The sequence below is a fragment of the Sparus aurata genome, chromosome 23 (assembly GCF_900880675.1).
Source record: "Sparus aurata chromosome 23, fSpaAur1.1, whole genome shotgun sequence".
Classification (NCBI taxonomy): domain Eukaryota; kingdom Metazoa; phylum Chordata; class Actinopteri; order Spariformes; family Sparidae; genus Sparus; species Sparus aurata.
The window spans coordinates 22983981-23008367 of record NC_044209.1 but is presented as its reverse complement, the minus strand read 5'-3'; the positions used below and the strand labels follow the sequence as shown (position 1 = coordinate 23008367).

The following is a 24387-nucleotide window of genomic DNA, read 5'->3' as shown; positions in this document are numbered from 1 at the left end:
TCATCTCCGTTTAAAGCCGACTCTCCCTTGAGCGTTTTATAGATAATAATGGCTCGCGCATTCTTTGAACAGTCTATACTACTGCACTTTGAGGAAGTATGCGGAGTTTCAGGTGATACAACAGTGTGAAAAACAGTGTGAGAAGTGTGTAAACGTATTCAGCGTCTGGATTATTGTTAGAAACTGCGTGAGGAAATGTTTATAAAAGGAAGGTTAGGGTTTTTAAATAGTAAGCAACCTTATTGTCTATATATTCCTTAAAGATCCGCTAACCACATGTATTAAGGCACGCGTTTCAACATGTGAAGTTGTTTTAACTCTCTGTGAACCCGACTATAATCACAGCGCTGTCGAAACATTCAAATTGAAAACCGAACCTAAGGAAACATTAAGTTACAACATAAAGAAGTGTAACTTTAGATATCTGTGGTTTTCAGAAACCACATTCAAATCCTTGCTAAATGCTAAATCAGTTCTTACGAGCCAAACAACCCGCTAGGCATAAATTATGCAAATATGTGACATGTCACGAAGTCACGGATTTAAAGGTGAGACGACTGACGAGGCACAGTGTTTTCTGTGGAGGAGAGGAGCTTCTGTCCGCGTGACCTTTTTAACTTTCAAGATCTTTGACACGTACAACAACATAAATAAATACTGAAGGAAGGGGGGGGGGGGGGGGGGGTGGTAAAAAAAAAAAAAAGCATAAAAGGTCTCCTTTAACTGCCTGACACAAGACGAGTCATGCTTCACTGTGACGTCCATTCTCAGTGTATGTGCACTGGAGGCTTCAGGTTTCTAAATGACATGCTGATCATTAGAGCATTATGGGGCATCCAAACTATTTGTGATGTCGTAAATCAAGTAAATCAAACTCGTCGGAAAATCAGATTCAGCAGTTAATGTGAAAACAGCCTCCTAGATTCAATCTCTGCACAGACATGGTTCTAAATAGTGAAGCTCAAACATTCAGCTGTAGGAACCAAAAGAAAAACACATTATTGGCTGGAGGGGGCACTGGATAGTCTGGATATTATAAAATCGTTCATTAAAGCAACCAACTGTTTAAAAGAAGTAGGTGGCAGGATATATATTAGGACTGTGTTGTTATTATACGTATCTCAGCTCAAATGAGTCTTGATAAGATGCGCGGGGTTTTTAGGAGTTAGGCACAGCAGACACTCACTCATTAGTGTCATAAAAAGAGACAATGAATAAATGAGAGAAAAGGTGAAAGGGAGGTGGTTGAGAGGCATATGAGGAAACAAGACAGGAAAATAAGAAGAGAGGTTGTTTTTTTTTTTTTCTGCCTCAGACAGCATGTGGCCCTTTGTGTGATAGCCGGCGGCTGTAGGAGGCTGTGAATAGATAAGGTTTACTAATGGGGTGTTCAGGAGAATGTTTCATTTATTATCATACTCTGCTAATGCGACCGTGGAGTAATATTGAGAGTCAGTGCTATTCATGCAAGCTCTGAGAGGTTTACATTGTCAGGACTGTTAGTGGTGCTTCCAAAACTGTTAATCCTGTTGGAGAAGAGGCAGCTGCGGTCCTGAGAAGCTGTTATGAAGTGTGGCTGCAGAGCAACCGTGGGCTACAGTACAGTATGTTCCACAGACCTGATACTTTAGTCCAAACACATTTACATTATCAACTATTCCTCTATGGTAGTTATGTTTTCTAGTCTTTTCTATCCAATGCAAAACCTGTTGTCTTTTTTACCCACAATGCAACTCAACCACAGACGGTCCTGATGGAGATTCATGTACGTTATGCGAGCAGCTAATGTTGCCCGGAGCCTCTAGCCTGCAGTAGAAATGAGGAATTAGCTCTCGAGGTCTGGTAAGCTCACTGCTTTCTAACTCCACTCCACCAAATAATTCTATTTTTCAGGCTTAGGCTTTAACCGGCGCTTAAGTGACATCACTTTAGGCAATTCATCAGACTTTATGCAGCTCCATCTGGGCCCACTAAAGGCTTATTAAAATATTCTCATATATGCAGTAATACTGCCCAAGACCTGTAAACAGGCTTTGATGTGTAAAATCGATGTTGTTTCTCTTTATCTTCCATAACCTGCAAATGTTTTTGGTTTTATTGTTTGTTTTTCTGCTTTTTTTTCTAAGTTATAACATCATTTTTTAGTTGTTGTTTACTGTAAGTTTTGTTTTGAGAAGACATTTTCATATTCCACCTTTACTGGAGGGGCTGCAAAACATAAATGAAATACTGAAATAGATAAAATAAAATCATCCATGATTAAAACCCCTTTCTTTCTTAAATCATACATATTTCTGTATGATAAACACTACTGAACAGGCAACAATCAAAGTAAAAGTTGTTTGTGAAAAGGCACATTTAAGAATCTTGCACAGTGCAAGTCATATGTTTAGTTTGTCCCATTGTGTCGTCTCTGAAAATACCTTCAAATCAGAGTTACCATTTCTGTCTAATAAAATGTAAATTAACCTCTCTATCATTGAGTCAGAGGTGGAATTCTCCTCCTGCCAGTTTAATCTCCCTGACAGCTTCAATAACCTCAAGGAATTCAAGCATGTAGTAGAGAACGAATCATGGGAATTCAGATTATTTAAAGAGAGAGTGTTAATGGTGGAACAGCAAATTAGGAGAGCCAGACAGCAGATGATCAACAGGAGGGGGAACATGCATGCACTGGGCAGGGGACGTCTCGTGGGTGCACAGCCCAGAGGAGCTCTGGAAGCAGAGAGAGGAAAGCAAATCCCAGGAACATCGCCAGCACAAACAGATGTCGGAAAATGTACCAGAAATCCAACACGGCCCAGGTGCTGGATGGCAATATAAAATTGCAAGAAAACGTGGAAACACATCACAGAGAAAGAAAAGTTTCTGTTTGTTGCAGACAAACACGAAGTATTGACCGATCTGATCAAACTCTACCCTCAGACAGTTCAGAGAGGTTGTTTGTCTTTTTTCTCTAGCCGCGTTTCATGCAGAGAATATAATGCACGTTCCCACCAGCGAGAGGACTCGCAGCAAGCCATCTAGAAGGAATAAAGTAAAGCACCATGAATGAACTAGTAAAGTGCTCCACACTTAAGGTTAAATCGGTCCAAATTTAGCAAGTCCACCCTATTAAAGTTAAATGCAGGATTCCACAGAAGGGAAGAAGACAAAGAATACAACAGAGCCGACGATGATGAACTGGTGCACGCAGATGTTTTGTGCCACGAAAAGAGAAGCCGAATTTATGTTTGACTGAAGCAGCTGAATGATAGCAAACGGGGAAAAGAGGCACGTGACGTTTCCCAACAAGACATCAGCTATCTGCGGCAGTCATCTCGTCCCTTGATGCATGCAGCGAGTGGATTCTGGCAAATCCCTCTGCATTAAAACAGAGTGCAAGTTGCTTAGTGATGCCGCATGACATGGCTCTATTTTTATTACCACTGTCATGTGAACTTGCGAACTCCGGTGAACAAAACGCTTACCTGTGCTCGCGAAAAACAAAGCATCTTATTTCATTTATTTAACAGATGCAGGACTCTTTGACAAGTCGGCCTGTTCCATTCACTGCAACCAGGATTGTGAGCAATCAGTTCTAACAATTTGGTTTTTAGGTATCCCACAAAATATCACTCTTCTGCTCCCCTTTTATCACTACGACTCAAGTCCTATTAGATATTAAACCTTCCGGATGACTGAAGGAGGCTAGCGGGGGGGGAAAACTGGGTCTGCATATGTGATGAGACATTAGCCTCGATGTGTGTGTGTGTAGCCCTCAGATGGCCCAAGAATCTATAGAGCTGATGGTGAATTATATATGTTATGGATGTTCTAAAACCTAAAATGTCACATTTTGTAAGCTCTTACATGATGGGGAGAAATCAGAGATGAGAGTTGATACTAAATGTTGGTCCACGCATTGTACAGGTGAATCCGGTGCATCAGTTTCCCAGCTGTTTTAGAGGTTTTTGTGTCATTTATTAGCGCAACCTTCGTTGAATGTCACCCTCCTACACTTGTGACGTCTTAGCAACTTGAGGAATTAACCGGAACAAACTGAATTGAAAACATTCAAAGCTCCTTCAGGAAACGTAGAAATTAGAAATAAATTAGAGCTTTTGTAAGCGGTGATATTTGAACTTCCGCTTTAGTTAATGTCGATCATTTTTCACTGGATGCCACCCGGTTAATGTCAGTGATTATAATCATGTTTCCGACAGCCGACACTTGAATTTGTCTTTGTTTTTGTTCATGTTACTCGAGACAGGTGATCCATCACAGCAAACTGCATGTCATCTTTTATTCATGTCAAAGCCATGTTATTGTTGCACATTACCGGCTTTTTCTCTCATAAACTGAGATTCTGAAGATTTTTTGAAACACATTTCCTTACAGCATACCTGCCAACGCTCACAATTTTGCAAGAGTCTCCCTATTTTTAACCACTTCTCCCGCTGTGCTCCTGATTGGTTATTACTGCTGTTAATCTGCCGATTTCATAGGGGAGTTTTGTAAGTCTCTCTGTGGGACTTGTGTCTTGGTACCTGGCAACCCATCTCTGAGTTTGCCCAGGAATGAAGGATAAAACAGGTCCAAAACAAGGAGGACAATGATGGCTCTTCAGCGGCTAATACCCCAGAAGTGTCGGTCTTTTTACAGCCTTATGTTGGCAGGTGTGCTCGAGCTCAGCCCAGACTATTAATTTGCAAAGCCAATTTATCTTAAAAGAGTACTCCACTAATATATCATTGTACTCTTATAACAACACACAGTTTAATAACAGTGACAGAGGAAGCAGAACCAGAGATGCAGTCTAATTCCTCCTTTGTCAAAACGTGGCGCCTTCATTGACTTAAATGCAATCAATAAAATCACAGGATCCATCAATTGCCGACCGTTCGGTCAGAGATTCAAATAATGTGGTACGTTAGCAGCGGCTAATGCAGCCTCCAGCTACTAGCCTCAGGCAGAGATGAGGGGCACGATACAGAGGTCAGATGAGCTCACATCTGCAGTCGTCCAACCCAGAGCCCATTAACAGACTTTGATGTGTGAAATCAGTGAATTTTCCCTTTAATTTAACCCGTTATTAGAAGGAACAATAGAATTGCAGATAAAGAAAGAGAAGAAAACCAGATAATTGATGTATAGAAGTACTTGATTTAAAAAGAAGAGCATGCAGACACTGAGCAGGTGAGTCCTGCAGTAATCATCTCCTCTGTTCAAGAAGTGGTGAGTCTCTTTTGGTTTATTTAAAAAAAGAAAGCAAAGCCTCGTTTCTAAAATAAAAACCCAAATGCAGCTCGCTGATGAGCGGTTAAATATGTAGTTCAAAAGACGAACCATCATCATTAAGATATTTGTTCTGCGGAACTGACTCAATTACATTACCCTGAAAATAGTAATAGATGAAAAGATTGGATCCTGTGACCTACTTCCAGAATTAGAAAACACTAAAAGTTTGGTTTAATCAGCATTCAGCACAAGTTTTAACCGACGGAAAGTTTGCTGAACTATAGTAACACCCTAACATTTGATAGTGGCAGGCAGATTTGGCTCAGGAGTGATCATCCAACAGTTGGAGGGTTGGTGGTTTGGCCCCTGCAGTCCACATGTCGAAGTGTCCTTGGGCAAGATACTGAGTCCAAAAATATCTCCCAGTGGCTTTTCAATCTTTGTATGAGTCAGTGTGAATGGGAGCTTCTCCTACCAGTGTGTGTGAATGGGTGAATGCTGAGAATTACTGCAGATGAATTAAATGAATGGGGTCAATTTGATCCTGAACAGATCCTATTCATTAACATCGCCCTGTAAGAAAAGGTTTAAAAATCTAAAACACATGAAAATTGAAAATTTTAATCTAGTGGAGAAAAAAGATGTGTTTCCAAGTTTTTGAAAAATCTTCATGAACTAATACTCTGAGTAATGTTTGAGAAGAATACTTTGAACTTTTATTGAAGTATGCTTTAATACCAGGAGTTTTAACTCGTAATTGAGGTTAAACGGGGCGGCTGTGGCTCAAGAGGTAGAGCAGTCGCCCACCAATCAGAAAGTCAGCGGTTTGATTCCGGTCTGCATGTTGAAGTATCCTTGGGCAAAATACTGACCCCCAAATCACTCTCAACAGCTCTTCTATCAGAGTGTGCGTATGTATGAATGGTTTTCGCGCTTGATGAGCAGCTGGAGCCGTGCATGGCAGTCTCTGTCATGAGTGGCTGCTGCAGACCATTTAAACATGCAACAGGTCAATTTGAACCACAAACATTGCTGCAGAAGATAAATGAACATAACACAACAGGAGGGATAAAATGCACGTTGCTCAAACAGGCTAAGTAAAACCAAATTGATAACAAGCACTAAATGGCAACGTCTAATATGGAGAGTGTAGGCTACATTTATTGGTGCGACAATACAAAGTAAGTGTAGGAAGTTAATGTGCTATAATAAGCACTTACACAAAAGTTTTTAGTAGTCAGATAAATTCTGCTTAATAACTCGGGCCAATGAGTTGGCAGCTGCTCAGAATCTAAAAACAGTGTTGATCCTTGCATGACTCAGACACTGTAGGTAATTTAAGCGAGGAACTATTTGTGTTTTATTACTCCAACTGTACACTTTGCACTTTAGACACCGTGGTCAGTACATTATGCAATATCATTATGTTCTGCAAGACGTTTTTATTAAGATATAATGTCGTTCCCCGCAAAAAGGCCTTTGGAAACAAAACAGCAACCGACGACTCAAACATCTCGACCAATTCATCTCCGTCAACGTTCTACGTCGTGCCGCAGAACGCGCGGAGGCAGAGACTTGAACCGGCTGCTTGGCTTCACTGTTGACACTGTAGCTTCATCAGACCCCAAAGTGCATTACCAGCTCCACTCAAACCCTTTAATGAATCAACTCTGACAAGACTCATCAATATGAAGACACTGAATAATGCCTTTAGTGCAGACACTTAGCTTGTTAGCCCCTCCATCCATTCTATAAGTGCTGATTGAGGAAACAGGGAGGGGGGGTGAGTAGCTGCAGCGCACAGGTCGGTCTCATTCATGGTGTCAACCCAAATGCTTTTATGGTTAATAGAATTAGTTTGATTGATGTGATGTGCGGCCATTTCTATATCAGCGTGGAGCAAATGTTGCACTCATATTAAGATTTTCCCTCTCCGGAGTGTAAATCGAACCATGAAATGTTACACCTGTTTTTGAACAGCTCTCTCACAGACAACAATACCTCGACATGCTCGTAGCTCAAGTTACTTTCTACTCTTTGTATTATAGATGATGTCTGTTCATTTTCCCTTTTTAATTATTCAATCCATTAAACAGGAGCCGATTACATCAGTCGTCACTCATATTGCAAGGAATCGGTGGTCAAAGCGTGGTCACTCTCTGCACTGCGTTTGAGTTTTTTTTTTGTTTTTTTTATGTTTTATTTGTTTTGGAAATAAAAAGCAAAAGCAGTACGCTTTCAGCCGGGAGTTTGCTGAGTCATGACTATTCATCCTCACAAGCCACTGACATTGGTGTCTTAGCGGCTGCAGAGTAAAGGCGGAGCGCTGCGCTGTGATTTATTGAGTGGGCCTGCTGCAGAGGGAAGCAGGGAGAATAAAGTGCTCTCACCTGGAAAGTGAGGCTCGCTGTGGTCAGAGGAGATTTGCAGAGGCTCCGCCGCTCACATCACCGTAAAGGGAGCCAATGAGGTCTGAATGATTCCATATTCATGAGCAGTTTAATGAAGAGTCGCAGGAATAGAGTCCGCGGAGCAAAATTGATTCTTAACATTTAACAGCGTTGAATATATGAATGGACATGAGTGAGTGTGCCGGAGGTTGACGCGCTGACCACCTGCTCTAAATAATGAACATAAAGGGTGCGGTGCAGAGGCTGTAAACTGCCTGAACACACTCTCTGTGTGTGTGGGGGCGCTCTGCACGCTGCGCCTTCGCTGGCCTTGCAGGTTTCCGCGTTAACATATGTACTGCGCAGCCCCCGTGGGCCCGACACTCCCTCTCCCCCGAGAACACTGAGCATCGTGAGTTGAACCGGGTGAGATAACTTGTGCCATTTTTCATGTCAGATCGTGTCCCAGATATGCATCACCTACCAGGAAATGTAGGATGTGTTTCCCATCTCATGCTTGGATATTTGACATATTGCAAGCACTCAGTTCTACACAGTGAAAATTTCAATTCTCCACTGGTTCAGGCGTAATAATAAACTTAAACATGAGGCTTTAACAGCACTCTGTCATGCTGACAACGTCTGCAAACGACTCCAAGGCCTTAAGGCTCACCAGGGATGCAGCAATTCCAGCCTTTTACATCTCACAGTCCTCTAAGTCTCCTCTGATCCCATCAATTAAACTGCAAGCTCCTCTTCATGGAGCGCTTATACCTTTTGTCCTTTACACAGTAAAGACAACCTTCAAAGCTAGCCACATAACCTGATTGTTACCTGGTCAATCTGAGCAAACTGGCATGAGAAATTATATTTAAATTATGTAATAGATGGCAAACAGCCAACTGGAAAGAAATGCTTTGAGAGCAAAGAGTGCAGACTATTAAAAACATGAAATAACACAGTTTACGGGAAACAATCTGTAGTTTCACAGGATTTTTCCCGGTTACAGATTTTACAAGATCTCGAGAAAACAAATTTTGTCTATGATATTATCCCGGGATAACAAACAAACGAGATCATTTATCATGAGAAAATGTATTTATTAAGATATGAGATGAGAGATTCTCGAAATCACGGGAACATGATCTCATTATCTCAGGAAAGCAACACTAATTCAATGATAAGGACATAAATAACTTGTGATCTTGAGAAAACAAATAACTCAAAGCCACAAAAAAGCATACTGGCTGCACCTGGTTGGCCGAACGTCACTTGTGGGCCGCTTCTCCGGGATTCCAAACCGGACCAACATGGCGGCTTGTTTGAAAACTTTGTCTTACATTACTGATATAGCTCAGTGTTTCTGCAGAGATTTTTGGTGGGAAATAGGCCGTGCAGTTGCATTTTGACTCAACAATGTATGGGTTTTATTGTTTTTTTTTTAGCAGTCGCAGTATCCACATTTCCAGTTCATGCCGATGAGGAGCAGACAGTGCAGCACCTCATCTTTCGAAACACAGTGCGCAATGACCAGAATGCATTACACGGCTGCTCGCATAAACAATAAATGAGAAATGTGGAAACTGTGGACACATACCTCGAGAATCACAGTTAAAATTCAAGTCCACCGCTAACACTGATGACTCGTTTTAAATGACAGCTGGAGCTGAATGCAGATTTTTCTCTGCTGTTGGTTTTACTTAAACCATTACAGCGGTGCTCGATTTGTTGTGCAGTTGCTTCTTGATAGGGTCGTCAATTTCAAAACTAAGAGAAAACCGCTGTACAGGAGCGTCGCCGCAACATCGGGGCAGTGTGGCACCATATGTCCTTCCCGATGCCTCCAGCTTCCACTCACAGGAGTATCAGACGAGGCATTTTCTGATGAAACGACCTCTTTGTAACTGCACAATTATGCGAATTACAGTAGACTTTGCGGTTACACTACACACTCAAAGGCCAATTACTTGCTAACAAAGGGTCCATAGATCGTCATTAGCAGTCGCTTATTAACTCGTTCCAATTTGAAATAATCAGAGATACTGAAGATTATTAGTGCAATAAAAGGATACAGGACTGTATGTGCGTACGTGTCTCGATAGATCTTCAGACTGAAAGTGCACACTGTAGCATGAATCCTTTCTGTTCGTGAAAGGAGCCGATGTGCATTAGTGGGTTCTCGGCGTTCACATGTTCTCGACTGTTCTTCTCCTGGAATACCAGCACACAAAGCCCTCTTTAACCGGTCCTGCCCTGAAGAAAATCAGCAGAAAGCAATAAAGGCAGCGGAGTAAAACCGGGCCGAGCCCCTGTTGTACTTGTCATCCTTATCATTCTACCCCACTTATTCCAGATAATAACAAATTACTGCCCGTGTCACTCAAGAGATCTGGCTATGACCGAGAATAAAAGTCATTATGGTGCTTCACAAGATGTTCCCGATGAATAATCCTGGAGAGCGAAAAAACAGACACGGGAGTACATTAATGTCTTTGTCACATGCATGTGTGCGAGGCCACTCTCGGGCACAGATTGCCATTCTGCTGCTATTCATCACTATTCAGAGCTGGCCCGGAAGAAAGAGGAATCTGCGTGGCAAAGATCAGGGCATTAAATGAACGATTCCCCGGGCTCAAAAATACAGCCCCAGAGTTTGTGCCACTTAATAGCTTTTCCTGCCTCTGTGCCCCCGGGTCCAGTCTGTTCACAGAGCACAGAAACGGCTCGGACAAAAGATTATGAATGCACTTCTGAAATGAAGTGTCAACAGCAGGGTTTCCTTTAGTGTGGCAAAGGTTAACTGCACAGCTTTTACATGTTAAAACAACCCAAGAGGTACCATGCAGAGAGGGTCAGCTTAGACTATGTATGTAATAAAATCCTGACAAGAGGCACTGTGCTGCAAGGTAAATTTTGAATATGATGATAAATACCGCCAGGAAATGCTAAATTTTAAAGCAGTGTAGTGAAACGGCAGGAATGAGAGGTCAAATTTAATTAAAGTGTTCAATAAATTATGCACTCTAGGTTATTTGTTTTTCCTCAGTGAGCTGCTCTCAAGTTCGGGGTCTCTGCCCGCAAAAATGTGCTTATTTATCCGCTTTAAGAATCTGAAAGGCTTCACATTTTACCACATTACACATAAACAGTAATCCTTTTAAAAGGTGCAATATATAAGAAACAGGTGTCTTGTCAAATTCATACTCAAAACAATATGGGCCAGCATACCACCAGAATAACCTAAGTTTAGTCATCTGTGCTCATTAATCTTTTCTTTGTTTGTTCTAGGCCTAGCAACGACCAGAAAAAAAAAGAAAAAAAAATGGTTTCCATGTGCTTATAGGATGCAGACTGAGGTATAAGAAATATATATATATATATATATATATATATATATATATATGTATATATATATATATATATATATATATATATAAAGATATTACGATGAACAAACCCAGCGGCACAGATCTGCCTTTAATCACCATTTTGTTATATTTTCCATAAATAACAATTATTTTGGAGATATTGGGGAGATTATATTGCCATTTATCTCTGTAAATCTTACTAATGCTTCGGAGAGTATTACTTTTTAATACAATAAAACACAATATTCAGCATCCCTCGCCACTGCGATAATTGTCATGCAGTCCCTTATTTCTAAATTAGAACAAATCTTCTAATATCGGATACATTTTACAAGAATACGCTGTTGTACAGTTTATACAGTATATGATTATCAGGTCCCAAGTTACATTAACTCTTGTTACAACTTCTAAGACAGTTGAACCATTACAATGTGCCTTTTAACTGAATATTTCATCTGTTTAATTTAATTTTAATGGGTAGCATGCACAATTTCACTTGAGATATTGTTAGACGTTAACCTTTACATGACGAATTATCAGTTTCTTGCATAAACTTTTGTATAATCTAAAACGCAAATTTCAATCATGTAACAATACCTTAAAATGTCCAATTTGTTGTGAAGCGTCCACACTGACACATTTTGTACTTAAGCACTGCCGACCAGCCGTGTTCTTTTTTTCAGTCGAGCCATTACAACATCATTATGTGTGCTCTAGAAAGCATGCGATGCTGCTTTAATATTGAATGAGTGAAGGAATAGCACACCAGTATCTTGCTTTCATGAAGCTATCAGGGAACCCATTCTGTCTCCAAATGTGTTTTTTTTTACTGTCGATAGCATTTGCTATAGTTGAGGGTACAGTAAGTATTACTGCACGTCTATTTTTGGAAAGGCAATTTCAAAGTTTACTGTGAGCATACGGATGCACACCGGTAAGTGTGTATATGCAAGGATCCTTCTGTGTGTGTGTGTGTGTGTGTGTGTGTATGTGGACGTTACTTTGCTCAAGGCTTGTTATTTGTGTGTTCAACAGGCAGCACATACTCTCATATTCTCCATAGGGGAAACTAACTGTGTTGCTCCATTTCCATACCTCCAGGCTCAGCTGAGACTGAGTCACTCAGATGTAAAATCAAGAACTTAGCAAGTTGAGTATTAGAAAATAATATGTAAATCAAATAACTTTATAATAACCCCCCCAGTTCAGCTACTTCTTGGTCAAAACAGCCTGGCTGCTGTAATAAACTGCATTTAGAATCCATCCCAAATAGTGTGGGGAAAACATTATGATACAGGAATATTTTTCAATACTTTCTCTTCTAACATGTTATTGATGCACCGGTGGCAAAATATGAAGAAATATGTGAAGAAATAACAGTTTTGACTTCATGTCAAAGACATTTTTGAAGTTAGCATGCTAACCAGCTAGCCCCAGGCCTGAAAACCTATTTCTCCCAGCGATCCAAAGCTCCTGTGCTAGCAGTGCAAACACCAACACTCCTGTGGCCGTCCAGCTAGCGGCACAGCTAAGCTAACAAACCAACAGTTGCTACAGTCATGGATGTGTATCCAGAATACAGTTAGCAGCAGTTAGTAGTATAAGCTGGAACAAGAATTCAAGGTGGCCAATTATTGCGTATTGCACCTTTAACATGCAGGCTTAGGTGTTAAACAGGCACTATGCCCAGACTTGTAGTCTCATCTCACAACAATATACACAATATATATCAATATTGATGGTAATAGTGATGTTAAAACATTAAATATTGATATTGTGTTAATAATACACAGATAATAACATTGTGTAAATGATCCAGCACCTCTTAGATTGTGTCTTTTCTTCTTTTTATGGTAATGTAAATTACTACAAATTGTTAGGTAAGCCCCATTAAGGAAGACAAAGCACTTTGATATCTAAGGTTGGAGGAGTCAGTAACATTTCCTAAAAGCTCACACTGGAAGTAATGTAAATGCAGTTTGTAAATCAGTGTCTCGCTATCGTTCAAGAAGTGAATTCCCGCTGTCTGCTTTTTAAGGGGTATTTTTTCCTTCTCAGTTATTGTATCATCAGAAATTCTCGTATCCTCACCCCTCAATCCAGTGCAGCCCATTGAGATTCTTTTCACTGTGTTATAGAGAAAAAAACGTAACAAAACTGACCCACCCAGCAGCGTTCATGAAACTCCCTTTGCACATTTCGTAGAGATACTTTTAGCCGGTCTGCTGCTCACTCTGTGCAGTCTGTTGCTTGTGACTGTGCTACAAAGATTTGTTCTGCTTTAATACACCCTCCTCCACCCCAGCTGCCACACTTGTTAAGCGCTGCAAAGTGAGGTGCTCCTTGATTGGCAGCACAGGATCAGTGAAGTACATAACAGGAAATGTTTTCACCACCTTAACCCCGTCATTCTGCCAAGACCAAAAATTGTCTAATTTAATACATGTTACTCTGACTCAAATGTACCAGTCAGGGAGCAAGCCATGTGAACAGCGTTGTATTCTGTTACTTCCTCACACTGAGATTTATTTCTGCCGTTTGGCCACCGGCCATTGAAAGTTAATACATAGCGTTACGAGATAATGTGAGCCTGTCAGCGTGATGTCGGCTTATGCAACCTGATTTTATAATCATGAAAGACAGAGATAAGAAATCAAATTGAATGATGTGTTTTGACATAGAGTGGAGCACACTCTCCATTTCAAGCAGGTTACCAATCAATGTGATTAATGCTTTTCTTTTTACAAAATGGATTTGGATTTAGATGCATTTTGAAGCCATGGGAAGCCGTCTACAGCCCGACACAGCCCACGGTACCAGGGTCAATACATTTTTAAGGGCACTTTCTCTAAATTGCTGTTGGTTGTTGGTAACACCTGATGCCTGCAGGGTTCACCCAGGAGAGCAATACTTGAAATGAGTCCCACCGAGGCCGAGGGAGAGCTGAAGTCACATGTGTATCTAAACATTCTGCACCAGCTTTATAGATGCTTCCCGTGAATTTATAACTCTTTCATTTTCAAAATTGTTTCTTCAAAGACAGGCCCAAAATGTGTATTCCTCTGAAGAAATGTATGCTTGTGTGGCTGCTACCCTCTGCAGAAGATAATTTAAATGTGCATGAGGTGCAGTGAATAACCTCATCAGAGCGCAAGAGCACAAGACATTTATAGCTCATCTACTGGCATCATATAGATCAACAGAACATTAATCAATGACCATTTAAATACTCAGCCAAAATGCCAAATATTTTATGACTCTGGCTTGTCAAGTAACTTAAATTATATTATTGCAAGGTTTTTTACTGCTGATCAGATAAAACAAGACATCACCATCACCTGATGGCGTGATCTTGAGCATCTTCTACTGTTTTCTATTGTTTTCTAGCTCAAAACCATGAAAAATTGATAATGAAAATAGTTGTCGGGCCCAATCCCAATACACTCTTTGCCCCCACCAATTAGCCCTACCCATCCGTTTTTTTGTGCCTCCGCGTCTGGGGGGGGAGGGTATCCTGATCCTTGATTCTGATCCAGTTGGATTTCAAAGAGTCATTTTCTTATTATCATACATAAAACATGCAACTTTTTGCCAATGTCTCGTTAGCTAACTAGCTAGCTCGTTAACATTACATTGGTTTCGCTGATTTGTGGCATGAAAACTCTGTATTCTTACATATTTAAATGTTGCATAGTATGCATGTGATGGCTGAAAGTTCAGCAGTGAAGTTACTGCACTTCATACCGCTCCTCTAATATCAGTGCAGACTGTCAGGGTAGGAGCACGGGATTCTAACGTTAGCCCATAAAGGACAGATAGTGGCCAGGCAATGAGGTGGGACTTGAAACTGAGGAGTAGGGGTAAAAGCTAGACTGGGCTTTTGTTTTATCACTACAAAAGGAAGTGTTACAACTAGCCCAGTAAAGATGGCTTGGTTCACACTGATGGCCAGAGTGACCTGTGTGTGTGTATTGTTGAATTCACAGTATGTCACATGTAGGACAGAGGAATGGGTGATTGCATCTTCCTCGTTGATTTTTTAACACTTAAATCTAATATTCATTTAGAAAATCTCACTCGATCCCATCTTAAAGAGGCCTTAAGTCTGAGAACCACTTAAGCACACTAATCTCTTCGATTAATGAACAGGCACAACTAGATGATTTGCCTTTTCCTCGCAGAAAGCTGTGAAGGGCACAGACGATTTGACTTTTGGTCGCTTATTTTATGAATAGTTGAACTGCTTTCTTTATTCAAATAGATTACACAACACCAGTCTTGAATAGTAAATCTCTACTCAAGGTGGTAATGCCAAATCAAATTAGCTAAAACATCCTTAAAATATTGCTACACTGTGATCCTCTCATAGAAAGTTGACGTGGGACAGAATAAATTGGCACTGATTTGAGTTCCGGACAGTTGCGTCAAGCTGTGGATCACAGCAAGCTATTTTTGTCCTCATATCCATGTGCGCTCCTCTGCACGTCAGCAGCTGAGCAGAATCAGTCAGATCGGTGCCAGTGCTCAACCTTTCAGCGCTCCGGGTCAGCATCCTGGAGTTATGCCAGGGATTCCAGCTCCTCAGGACCATATGGGGTCTGTTTCTCCTCACCACCTCTTCCACTCTTCCCCTCCTGCAGTCCTGCCTCTGAGGCCACGACCTGACCCACCCTCGTGTACATCATGTCTTATGAAAAGCAACACAAAGGATCAGTGTCTTTGGACCACGAGATAGAGAGCAAGAGAGAGACCTCCATAGATACTGCTCCAGTTCTCCAGAGGAAATGATCAATACTTCACAGAAAAGAGACTTTATAGATTCACTGTGTATTTTTAGTTTATCTAAGGAATTAACGCAAGAGACCAGTTGTCTTATACAGTGTTACAATTTAAGGTGTAACATCCCTTATTGTAAGAAGATATATTTGATGGATCAATTCACTTAACAACTTAGTCTGAAAATCTCCAAGATTATTTTCTATCTTGAACATTGGCATCAATTGTATTAGTGTGTAAGATTTAAGAAGCTTTACAACCAGAATGTGATAATCAAAAAAATATATAATATAAAAGTGTATTATTACTTGAGACTAAAAATCGTTGCTTTCATTAACTCAGAATGAGCCTTTTGAATTGTTGGTCCTCTTCCAAAGAGTCTGCAATGTTGCACTGCCATGTTTCTACAGTAGCCCAGAATGGACAAACTAAAGACCTGCTCAAGAGATGGTCTTTTGCATTTTCAGGGGGTTACCATGAGGAAGGAGGCGAGGGGTGTTCAGTTGGTTGCAATCTATCACCACACTGCTAAAAGCCACTGGCTCATACAAACTGTATAAATGATACTTTAAAAGCCAAACTAAATACAATATTTAAAAACACGCAATTATCACTTAATATTTTCAAAATATGTTTGAATTATATAAGTATATGTTTATTTATAAGCAGCCTTATAATGAGCCCACAAAAAACACCTAAATTTAATTGAAACAGCAGCATAACATAACAGTTACTGACTGTACATATAGGACGCATTTTCCATCTTAAATGATGTTGGACTGATGTTATTTACATACCTACAATCCTCTCAGCAGCTCCGTCATGGTGGGATCCAATGTGACAAACTGATCATTATTTCATGCTGAACAACATTCATGAAGAAAAATCATTTTCTTCCATATAATGAGCTCTACCTTAAATTCCCTTATGGAATCACTGTGAGCTCATCCTTCATTTGTGGCAACGGAGACCGTGTGAACACGTGGGGACGTGTTCTGTGAGAAGTTCTTGAGTAACCTGTCTGTTGAAGCCTGGTGGGGGGAAATAAATAAAGTTCCCTCTTGGTTGAAGCATGGCAGGCAGGGGCAGCTGCAGGACTGACCCTGCCAAGGACAGAGAGCTTCCCATGCCTGCTCAATGCCGTAAAATGGGTCATTGAACAGCTAAATGGAGTCATTATGACGAGTAATTAAAAGAATACTGCTGAAGACTCCCAAACTCCCCTTTTCTCTTGGTTCCGCTGCTTTCTGTGTTGTCACGGGCCTTTGCTGAAAGGCAGCTGCCTTGGGCCACTTAAACTATCACCCCTTTCACTGAAATGCAAATAGCTGCCTTAGCAGCTAATTGAATTGCATTATCTATTGTCCTCTCATTTACTGGAAATCTAGCCATTTTGCAGATTTCCATTACTGATTGTTGGAGATTGAATTTTGCCCGCGCTTTTCATCTGATACAGCATGTCATACACTCTGAATCACAAGGGATGAGAGCACAGAATTGTTTCATTAGAGGAAGAACAGTAATATGAATACTGATTATGCAGTAATCTGGAGCTTGTCTAGTGCCGATATTAATATGCATGTAGGTGGGAAAATTGCAGCCTTGCATTGCTGCATTGCTGAAGATACTCGGTAAACAAAATCATAAAAGCATGGATGGAGCACGGATAAGAGATGGAGAAATCATGTTTCATTTTTATTTCACATATTGTAATGAATACAAAAACATCAATCTCCCTTTAGTTCAAAGCCTCACCTTCCCTTTATTTTAACTACCAATAAAAATGCATGAAGATTTGCCCATGCGGCCTCCCCCTGGGCGGTGTGTGCCACACATTCTCATTCACTTTACAGGGAGTCATTAAGATGATAGGAGGGAAACTGATGTTTTGATTAATTAGTAAAACTAACTTTGGCTAGACCGGAAACTGAAACAGAGGATTTCATTAGCTTGTGCTTGTTAGATAAGGTTAATGAGGTGGTTCTGATTCTTGAAAAAAAGGGGAGAAAAAAGAGAACATTCATGCTGCTGAATTCATTTCGGAGACTGCAATGCCAAAAGAAGGTTATCTTCTGAAGAAGCAGCCTTTTACTACATGCCCCATTAAGAGCGGCCTGCATGGACTGGATTGAACATGTTGACTTAAATATGTGCATGTTAAATGAAAAAGTTAAAGGTCCCATATTACAGAAAGGGAGATTTTTCTGTCTGTTTTATTGTGGAGGAGCAAATAAATATTGAGATCACAATTCTCAATCCCCATATTCAGCAACTGTGCCTTTAAACAAGCCATCAGGACTTCTGTAAAGTTGTGATGTCACACCTATACAGTCACCGGCCTCAGCCACGCCCCCATCATGGCTGTGGTGGTAAAAATACCAGCAATGGTTGTGGCTGAAACACAGGGGGCGGTGCTTGCATCAGAGTAAACTTTCGAGGAGGGGGGACCTTAAAGAGACAGGGGCTAAATAAGAGGAATCAGACAGGGGGTGAATAGAGGTGCTGCAGAAGTGGGCAGTATGAGAAATATTATGTGTTTTTTGAACATTAAAGCATGTAAACAATGTTAGCAGACACCAAAAATACAATATGAACCTGAAAATGAACATCTTATGAGACCTTTAAGCCCTTTGTATACCAGTCAACATTCAAGTTCATATCAATAAATATCTCTCTCCTTTATATCTTCCCTCAGAGTTCAAGAAGAGAGATCAGTGAACATCTGCACTGCTGGAGGACACCAGGGATGCTCTCTCACACTGTGGACTTCAACCTAGATTACAGAGGTAAGTGTAGTTATGTGATACAGCCTGAGTCAACTGCATCTCTGCATGAGCAAACGCCCCCTAAGAGGATCACAGAGAATCCATCGCTAATCTCCTGGTCAATACAAGTACAGTGCCAAAGAAAAGTCGCTCAAAGGACACGTCAACCTGAGGATGGACAGTCTGTACATAGCTCCATGTTCACTGGTGTTGTGTTTGGGTATCTCTGTATTAAACTCCTCTTTTTAATTTAAATCAGCATGTTGGCACAAGGAACTACAATGTTCATTATAGTTAAGAAGGCAATATGGAGTCTATAAAGTAGTTGTAAAAAATTAGTAGGAGTGTTAAAATAAAATGGCACTTTCAGCTACCTCACTAGAGGACAAATCAAATTAAATTGCGGAAAATGAATGATCTTATTATCTTATAAGATTATCCTTTACAAATTTATGTTAACAAGAAGTTATCGATTCTAATTCATAACGAGTAGAAAGGTGTTTAAAAATGATTATGACAATGAACTAAAATGTTAAGCTGTCACAGCTAAAGGTCCAGTGTGTAGTATATCTAGTGGTGGGGTTGAAGATTACAACCATCGGATCACCCTCGTCTCATCCTCCCGTACAGAGTCTGCTAAAAATGTGAAAAACATGAAAGGCAAACTTTCAGCAGAAGACTCGCTCCCTCTATAAATTTAAAAAGGTGACGGAAACTAAAACTCTGAGTTTCAGGTGATTATACACTGATGAAAATATATACTTATGAATCTTACGTTCAATTAGTGCCTATATTCTCATAAATCTATGCCCATAAAGTCAACTTAATCCTACTCACTGGATCTCTTAAAGATACTTCTGGTTCTGTCCCCTTTTCTTCTATTTGACTGACTCATGAGTTACTCAACCAGTCTGTCAGGTAAGGCAGAGCGAAAGTGGCCTATGGCTTCATTAAAAGCCAGTAAACACAACATATCACTGCTCCCTTATACAAGAGTTGTTACAGCAGTGTTAACAGTACCTGCCAGCCATTTCAGAGTGTCTGCTTTCAGCTGTGTTTAGGAAAATGCAGAGAGAAAAGCATTAGATTTAGAAGACCATCCTCTGCCGGTATGAGTATAACATAAAAATAAGTGTTCGTCTTTTATAGTGTACTAGTAAGTATATAGTACTTTTATGTTTACACACAGCAATTCCCATCCCCGATGTATTTAAAGAAGTTATTTGTAGGCTATATGATGAGAATTTAAGTTTAAAACATTCAATAAACATATCATCAGAGTGTGAAGAAACAACAGTATTGACCCTATGTCAAATATGTCTTATGTCCTTTGTTGCTGAGATATCTACAGAAGTCTTAGAAGCAAAGTTGTGTGTTTTAGCAAGGAGGTATAAAAGTGGCAGGCCTGTTACTGAGTCTCATAATTTAATGAAATAAACTCACAAAATATAAAGAAAGTAGACATTTTAACAGCAGTTTTCCTCAATTAAGAGAAAATACTACTGTACACCACCTGAGTTCAAGCTCTCTCTTTCACCAAACCAATGCCTCATATACTCATCTTAAAACACACTTAATTCACACTCGACATAAACTAATTTGAACCACCAACACAAGTCTTGACTTGGTCAAATATTAAATATTCTGGCACTGCATACCGTTCTTGCATTTTGCTGATGGCCACTCTCTTGCTCCCCTGCCACCTCATGCTTCTTCTGACTCTGCCTGCTGTGCCCTCTATTCCCACGAGTCAGGTCCTCTGTAAATCGCCTCCATACTGCATCCCCTGGCTTCAAACTGGCATCTGTTGGTCTCAGAGGCTGTGCTCGGTCCCAGTCTTGGGAGGCTGGTTAACTGAGCCCAAGTGAACGCAGTCACTCCCCCTATCATCCGATGCCGTAGTGCAGGCAGATCATCTCATCATTAGCTCCACGGCTAACAGAGACTTGCTATCAGCAGCAAGTCGCTGCAGTCAACCATAGCTAAAACAAAGACTAGCAAGTCCAGCGTAGTGAACAGCAGGAAGCAGTCAAGCAGCTCCCAGAGTTTTGGAGCGAACTTAGAAAATGTACCAGTTCTTAGAATTATACCTTCAAATGAAATTCATAGCAAGTTAATTTCTTAACTCCTCTAAGAGTTTGTGTCTTTGAAGTTTACATAGAATCTGTATTTCATCATTAAGTTTCTTTACAGCTGAAACTTTATGAACAGGTGTGATATGAGCAATACGATCTCAGGGAATACTTGTGTAGCTATAAACTTTCGTCCTTTGTCCAAACTAAAGCCCCGGTGTCCTTTAAGCCAAAATAGAAACTGCACTGAACAAAGAGTTGCAATCTCGAAGAGGGCCTAAAACCTAAAACCTATACTAATAATGATAATTTTGTATGGGAAGCTGCATAGAAATTATAAAGACTTTCTGGAATCAGTTTTTCACTTGGCAGATAATGTATCAGTGGTTCATGTTTTATTCTATCAGCTTGCAACAAGACACTGTACGAGATCTGCCTGAGGCCTTAAATTGATATTGGATCTGTTGTTTTAGTGTCACCACTAACCAAAGAAATCCTCTTTAATGTATTTTTTATGCATTTGTGTTATAAATCTTTGGATTTCATGTTTACATAATTCTATTCAAATGGGAGCAGCTACTCCTTTGATCGTTATTTAAACTACAAGTTGAAAGACAATCAGCCTTTGTTTATGCGAACATTTGTATTATTTCTTGTCAGTCTTATAAAGGGAATTCATATTTGGAAAGACTCCAAACATCAAATCCCTGTTCGACGCATCAGAAATGTATTTGAGTGCTGGATCAATTGAATGACTTTGATATTATCCACGCTGCCTTTCAAATACGGCCAGAGGGACTTTTCTCATGTCCAGAAATATTTCTGCACAAATTTCTTTGGGTATAAATATAAAACCACATCATTATGCATAGGGAGCATGGCGAGCCAATATATGCGCACTATTTATTGCAATCCTAAAACAAGTTCTGGCAGCCTGTGAAAGAGTGGTGCAGTGTAGGTTTTAACCACAGCCGTTAAAGCTGCCGATGGAGTGCTGCTGCTGATGAGGTTCAAGTCGCGAGTCTGTGGGTTCAGAGCAGGAGAGGGACCACAAAACTCCCAGTTTAATTATTTTATTTTTAAAAAGAGTGTCCAGAGCAATATTCTTTTAGGGGACCTATATTTCAAAGTTTCCCTACAGAGATAATGTGCTTTTAGTTCACTGATTTGTGCAAGATGTGGAAGGAATGTCCTGCCAACGCTGGGTCTGTCTATCGATTTTTATCCTACATCTCTCTAACTGTCTTCTGTAAGGCTTGTTAGTGCAAGTGTTCTAAGTCAAAACGACTGAATAGGTTGATTGCTCCCAAAACGAGATGGCCCTGATACAACCCAATCACCAGAGTTAATGTTAGACAAGTGCGTTTCTGCAAAACCACAGATCAGTTGAGTTAAGACTTAACTCTATGTTGCTACTAAAGTTTCGATTTCCCTCTCATCACAATGCTGTGCTCATGGTCTGCTTACATTTAGGCACAAAAACCACTCAGTTAGGATTAAGAAAACATCATGGCTGGAGTTGGTACGTCTACCCAAGAAAAATGACTGGCTTCGATTGCCAAAAAAAACCAAACTGCTAGAAATCTCCCCACAGGGTTGAACTGCGGTCGCTACTTGGCAGCCTTGTGGCTTATAATAACCCGGCCTGGTCAGCGATCTTTACAATCGATGCCCCTAAAATCTCACAAATAATGCTACTCGTTAAGTTTCACTCACAAAGATTTCACCAAAGAGCAGTAAGGAGGATTTCACACTGCAGTGTTTCAGGTCCTGCTGTCAGAAATCAGCAGACCAACAGAAAATATCGTAGTCTCGGTAGCGATGTTGAAGGACCTGAAACTATCTGAACAAACGTTAATAGTTCAACCGCCAATGACATATAATCAGAGCAGCCTGAAATAAAGAAGGAACCGTTTGAAATGTAGTAAGATGCTAAAAACAGTATTCCCAAAGCAAGAGTGTGTTTGTGTGGTTTAATCTTTTATCGATAAAATCAGTAGAAGGAAAAAGGTTGGCCTCGGGGTCAGAATGTCACCAAAGCCGTTGATCACTACAATGATTGCTCTTACGTCTGGGTCATGGCCGCTTTAAGCTCCAGCCCAATCGTGCCATGTGGTGCCAGCTCCTTTGGTCAACTTGGATTCCTAATTGATGGCACTAGAGGAGAGTTATTTGAATGGATTACCGTAAAGAGCATCATGGATTAGCCTGTGAGAGACATGGATCCTGGGGGAGCCTTAAATTGGTCACATAAAGTGATTATAAAACATCCGTATGGCCGGCCATTATTGGGCTCCTTTCTCATCACGGGAATTTAACCCTTCCTCATCGCTCGCTCAATGCATCGTTATCATTCTGGCCCGTGCGACCTCACGTTGGCTGCCATGTGCATGTTGGCTGATGTGGTGTTTGTCGGTGCCCAGATGATCAAAGCCTGCAGGATGGATGGAACTGGCTGTAAATATAGCATTGCTTTATGTTGCATTACGTTGGGGAGTTAGCTGTCAGGATGTAAGTAACACATGGTGTCTGTATAAAACCAGCCGTCAGTGCATACCACACTCGTCATGGCTACACGATCCATATTTAAAAGGCTAAATGACTGGTTTACACATCTCGATTAATGATTCATGTGATTACATTATTACTGGGAGCTGCGGTGCTCAATCAGAATAAAAGAAAATCCGACACTGTGCCTCCTCAGTGGTTCTGCGATGGTTCCGTATTCCCAGAATTGAACTCATCCAATTGCCTCGCTGTCATCAGTCCTAATGAATCGTAATTTTTAGTGATCACTTTATTCACTTGATGCTCCCTCAGTCCATTAATTTCTTGATGAGAGTGACTCCTATCAGAAATATGGCCACCAGAAGACTTAGAATATCCCTTCAGTAAACATCCCGCACAAAAAGCTGAAAAAAATTATTTGTTTTTGGATGTCCTGGTACTATCGCCACAAAGACTAGACATTTTCTAGACATCTCATTTAAAATATCCAGTTATGTTGGGACTAACAGCTGGAAAATGTTCCAAAGTCAATTTACTTGTGGTTAAATGCTACAATTATTTTGTCTTTGTTTGTTTCCTACAGTGGCTTTAGTCTCACATTATTTTGGCTTTCAGAGACCAAAATTCTGTATGTGTGCAAATAATAATAATCTCAAAATCTACCTTTCATTAAATATTAGACATATTATTCTGCCCTTATTTAAACCCATATGTAGATAAGTGTTCAGCTCTTTCACAAACTAGGCAAAATCAATACAGAAAAGACCATGAAGCGTTATTACACCAAGGAAAGAACTGTCTTGTGTTTCAGTCGCTATGTGTGTGGTGCATTGATAAATATATAGTCTTTTGCTTTCACAGACAAAGAAATGAACAGTGAGTATCCTGCACAACAGTGCTACTTTTGTTTTAGACAAGTTCAGACAACGAACACTACAAATACACTTATTTAGGAGGGCTATTGCTGTGAAAGACGTACCGAAGTAATGCCTAAAATCATGTTTATACACAATTATCATAAAAAGGGTCTCAACAACCCCTAACAGAACATTAGAGGGTAACACTTTATTGTAACCATTAATACATTGTAAATTCAAAGATAAACAATGAAATGCTTCATAAACCATTTATTGAGCAATTTTAGGGTTCATAAACATCATACCAAATTCTGTTTTTAGATGAACTGCACAGAATTTATTAACAAAGTTTTATAAACATCAGTTGCAATTTACAATAAACAAAAGTATTTAATTTGTTTACACTAAATTAACATTTAATTAAATATAAC

General features: G+C 40.2%; 1 protein-coding gene across 1 annotated transcript in view; it reads left to right on the top strand.

The window, feature by feature from the left end:
• The window catches only part of elfn1a (extracellular leucine-rich repeat and fibronectin type III domain containing 1a), a 78902-nt gene that overhangs the window by 32678 nt on the left and 21837 nt on the right, over window positions 1-24387 (top strand). Inside the window, exon 2 of the mRNA XM_030408971.1 lies at window positions 18450-18540. The gene's annotated coding sequence lies outside the window, so the exon portion shown is untranslated. The remainder of the gene's footprint in view (window positions 1-18449; window positions 18541-24387) is intronic.